Raw genomic sequence first — 5,000 nt, forward strand, 5'->3', positions numbered from 1 at the left:
GGTCCGATTGTCAAAGTAGCTCCGGAGCACTTCAAAGACATTCTTCGGACAGTCTCGATCCGCCAAAGACTGGAGGACTAGGGGCCACCACACGTTGTCAAAGGCTCCTGAAATATCGAAAAGGAGTCCAATGACGTACCTCTTGTCGTTACCGCGTTCGACTAATTCACGCAACTCTACTATCGCGTCTTCCGTGGAGCGTCCAGGCAGAAAGCCATATTGACGTCCTGATATTTTGTCCTCGGTAAGGACTTTCGCCATAAGGATCCCGTGCAGGACCTTTTCGAAAAATTTCCCGACAACCGACAAGAGGCAAATGGGACGGTAGGATTTGGGGTCGGACACATCCTTGTGAACTCCTTTGAGGAGAGCACGAAGTGTGCCGACTTTCCAAACGGTGGGGAAAACGCCGTGCTTAAGGCAGGCGTTGAAGAGTCGCGTGAAGATGTGAGGCATCCTCATGACCGCGACTTTTAGGACCCTAACTTCAACTAAATCGCATCCTGGGGCTTTGTCGTTCTTAAGGGTCTTTACGAGGCCCTTAAGTTGGTCGTCCGTCACGTCTCGTGCGTCCTCTGTTTGAACCCTTAGGTTCTTCACGCGTTCGCGGATGTCTCTCTGTTCCGGTGTGTCGGCGTTGGGGTCGTCGTCGGGTACGTGTGTGTCCAACAGGACCTCAGCAGTCTCACGCATTGTAAGTGTCGTGCCATTCGCGGTTCTAAGTGTGCTGAGGACCGTGCCTACGCGCAATTTATCAGCCGCGTATTTATAGTGGAAGCCCCAGGGATTCGCGTTGCTTTCCGTCGTTATGTAACCGCGCCAGCTATTTTCTTTAGTTGTCCTAAGTAGCCTGGTATACGATCGCAGGACTACACGATACCTGCTCTGTTTAATTTTTCGCGCGTCAGGGTTAGTCTCCCTTCGGTAGCCGTTTCGGAGACGACTGACCAGTTTGCGTTTGCTGGTCAGCTCCTCGGTCCACCACGGATTCGCGCGACGGTAATGCCTGCGGCGCGGCATCGAATCTTGGCAGGCTTTGGTGAGTACGTCACCCAGTACTTCTGCCATTCTCTCAACATCCGCTGTAGAATCCAGCGGATGGTCCGCGAGTTTCTCACGGGCCTCCTCATCGAGGGTCGCTTCGAACTCTTCCCAGTCGGCCCGACGAACGTTGAACCGCATGGTAGAGCCCTCGCCGACTCCCGAGTTATTGACGCGCTGTGAGGAACTCCGGATCGCTAAACGAAAGAAAACCGACGTGTGGTCGCCGGTGGACCACTCGTCCTCCAACCTCCATGCACGTATGAATTTATACATGCCAGGGGTGGCCAGTGTGACGTCGATGAACGACGTACCTGCGGCACTCCTGAAGGTTGGGCCCTGCCTAGCATCATTCGCGACGCGGAGACCGAAAGACTCGATGAGCTCACCCAGGAGGACACCACGGTCAGTGGTCCTGGGGCTCCAAAGGGAGTGTTGGGCGTTGGAATCGGCCGCCACCAGAACGCGGCGACCCCTGAGACAACTGAGAACCTTTTCAAGCTGCCTCAGGTGGATTTCTATGTCGTCCGAGTATTGAAAATAACTGGAGACGACGAAGAAGGATCCACCGGGGACGCGGGCTTCAGCACAAACGCAATGTGCATTACTTAATTGGGACACGTAAGCAATCTCCACGATGGAGTTGCACGCAACGACGGCCGCCCACGGTCGCTCCGTTGAGCTCGCGGCAATACGCATTCCGACTCCTAGGCCGCGGATGGCCCAGGTGTTCGCCTCACGAATGGCATACGGCTCCTGGAGCAACAATATGTCCAGACGCTCTTTACGAATTAACTGGAAGACCTCCCCGGTTACTGCAATTGAGCGGGACATGTTCAATTGCAGTATTCTAACGTCGCGTTGCGCGCCCGGTCCCTCGATCGCAGGGGTCCGGGGAGGATGACCTATTGGAACGGGGGGTACCGGTGAGCCTCCGGTCGCGACGCGATGACTATCGATCCTACTTAAGCTAACGTGGCACTCGCGAACCCTACCTAATAATTGAGTGGACTCACCGGTTGAAGTTCTTGAAGATCCCGGCGTTGGCTGACTCCGCTGCGCAGTCAGTCCCGCGATGTCTGTGACGTCCTCGACGTCCTCGTGGACAGCACGAAGGCTGGAACCTTTCCCTCGTCGGGAGGGCAGTACCCCGGCGCACGGCGGGCGACTACGAACCCTTGAGGGCACCACCCTCCTTGGGTCCCTCGATGTAGTCGCTGATGGTGGTGTTTCTCTGGCATGCTGGGAAGCGATGCGCAGACTTCGCCGCACGACGGACGCATCAGTGTGCCCCCCCGGAGATCCGATTGGGGGCAGTTTAGCCTCCGGAATTAATTTACAAAGATGCTCTGCCATGGTTGAAGTGTGACGAAACGGTCGTCGGCCGTGCCAAAAGGCAAGAGCTGAAAAGCTGAAAAGTAAATGAAAAAGAATGAATAAGAAGATTAGGATTAGATGGGACGATTCCCCGCGGCACCGAGCTGGGTAGCTCGGGACGCTGGGCGCCGTCCCTGGGAGGGGGCCCTCCGGTTCCCGCCGAGCTGGGGAGCTCGGATCGGGGCCCGGTGGAGGCGCTGAAGGAGTGCTCCGCCTCGACTCCCCTCGAAAGAGGAGCAGAGAGGGAGCAGACCCACAGAAAGGGGGAACCCACCCATCCCACCCGACGACCCACCCCGCGAACCGTCCCTTTCCCGAGGGATACCCACCCCCTCCCCCTGAGACCCAACCCCACGTGTGGCGTCGCGTTTTCGCCAGCCTCCACCGTTGCGGGAGGTTCCGACTACTAACACGTGGCTGGAACAAGTTGCGAGAACCGCAATGTCCATGCCCTTCGCACTGCGAAGCAGCCAGTCCCCCCTCCCCCGCACCACCCCGCGAACCGTCCCTTTTCCGTGGGATACCCACCCACTCCCCTTGATCCAACCCCCACGTGTGGCGTCGCGTTTTCGCCGGCCTCCACCGTTGCGGGAGGTTCCGACTACTAACGCGTGGCTGGAACTACTTGCGAGAACCGCAGCGTCCATGCCCTTCGCACTGCGAAGCAGCCAGTCCCCCCGAACCCCCACCCACGCGTGGAATTACCCGTCCACCAACCGATTCCGCCCTCCACCACGTGGAACCACCCCTCCACCAGCCGGTTTCGCCCTCCCTCGCGTCTCCCGAAGTCCGGCGCACCCCACCGCGACCCTCCCCCAACAGACCACCCAATAGGTAGGTCTCGCGGCCCTCCACCCGCCGATCTCGCCCTCCACCACGTGGACCCGCTCCTCCACCACGTGGAACCACCCCTCCACCGGCCGATTTCGCCCTCCCTCGCGACCCAATTCGCGACTCCCCCCCGCCGAAACCCCCCCTGGGCACAGGGGTTCATCCTGCACCCGCAACCCCCCCTTGGTATAATTATTGAGACCCCCCAAAAGGGGGATCCCAATCCTTACACCAAGTTCGACTCAGGGACCGCGGGGTCGTCACACCCCGTGTGTAAGGGCGGTTTTACCCGCCATTACACCCCCTGCGGGAAGTAGGTAGGGACAGCGAGAATCGTCGTTAATCCATTCATGCGCGTCACTAATTAGATGACGAGGCATTTGGCTATTTTTTTTTTTTTTTTTTTTTTTTTTTTTTTTTTAAGAAGGGGAAACCTTTTATAGGCACCTTAGCATTGCTGCTAAGGTAGTGTGGGAGTCACTGTAGCCAGCATATCCACTAAAACCCCTTCTCTTACCCTCTGATATTGTTGAGGGCGACGGCTTTATTTCCTGCTGCCGAATTGGATGTGGGGCAGGTACCCAAATGCGATGGGGGGTGAAATATCTATCAACCCACCCCAACGCGTACTCGCGGGGCCGTGGTTGTCATTTGGCCCCATCGGGTCCAGTTGGTGTGCGACCCCTGTAGCACCCTCGTCGCGATGCCGCTTAGCAGCCCTATTGGCACGCCCAGACATGATCTCAAAGCCTCCGCAGACGCCCCGCTCCAAACACCTCTCCAAGAAATGGTGCACGATGTTACAGTCATCGAAGAAGGCGGCAAACCCAGGATGGCTCCTGCCATTTCCTTTACATGCAAGGTGTTATATTTTTCAACCTTCCTGCGGTGACTATCGTCAAGCGGACGACTGCCGGAGACAATCTGCGCGTCCACAATAAAGCCTCTGGTACCCGCTTTGACCAAGAGGTCCGGCTTCCGCAAGCCCTGCTCGGTGCGAAGATGAGGCTCTGCCACAACCTGCATCTCGCGCGAACGCATATGGTCAGCGAGAGTTTTGCACACGGCATCATGTCTCTTCACCCTGCCCCCGTGCGTACGGAAACAAGATTGGATGACATGAGCGGCCGTTTCAGTGCAACCACACCCTGCACGGCACTTGATGTCACTGTGCACGTGCCTCTCGCCGCGAGACGTGCGGACCAAGGTGGGGAGGCAGTTGATGCGGGTGTGATGGTATTGAACGTAGTCCCTTCCCGGCACACCCGACACCCCCGCCGCAATCCACCTTGTGGAGGCCGATGTACGCCCACACTCCCTCAACTCCCTGCCGTCGACAGACGCGTAAAGTCTGTCGGCCCAATGCTTGTGCCGCAATTCACGGCTATAGAGCTCTTCTCCACTTGGGTTCAAAGCTCTACAGGTCCAGCGGATGCGGTTCTGGACCCACTCCGACTCGTATGCAGTTCTCACTGCATGAAACGACGATTGCTTCATCGCCATGAGCCGGTCCCGCATCAGGCCAGGGATGGATGTTAAAAAGGAGGGAATACCTAGACCGCCGTCCCTACAGGCCGCGTGGAAATAGGCGACCGGGACGTCTTTGGGGAATCGGAGCCATCTTCTGACTGCAGCTCTTACTTGAAGGTCGAGCGAACGCAACACCTTCAGTGTGCAACCAGCCAACACCAGACGATGGTAATATCTGGGGATCAGGAAGCAGCGCAAGATGGTGAGGCGCTGCTGCGGCT

General features: G+C 57.6%; 1 pseudogene; it reads right to left on the reverse strand.

The window, feature by feature from the left end:
- LOC135172235 (large subunit ribosomal RNA) overlaps nt 1-5,000 on the reverse strand; it is an 11,410-nt pseudogene that overhangs the window by 3,038 nt on the left and 3,372 nt on the right.

The sequence above is a fragment of the Diachasmimorpha longicaudata genome, unplaced genomic scaffold (assembly GCF_034640455.1).
Source record: "Diachasmimorpha longicaudata isolate KC_UGA_2023 unplaced genomic scaffold, iyDiaLong2 ctg00000211.1, whole genome shotgun sequence".
Classification (NCBI taxonomy): domain Eukaryota; kingdom Metazoa; phylum Arthropoda; class Insecta; order Hymenoptera; family Braconidae; genus Diachasmimorpha; species Diachasmimorpha longicaudata.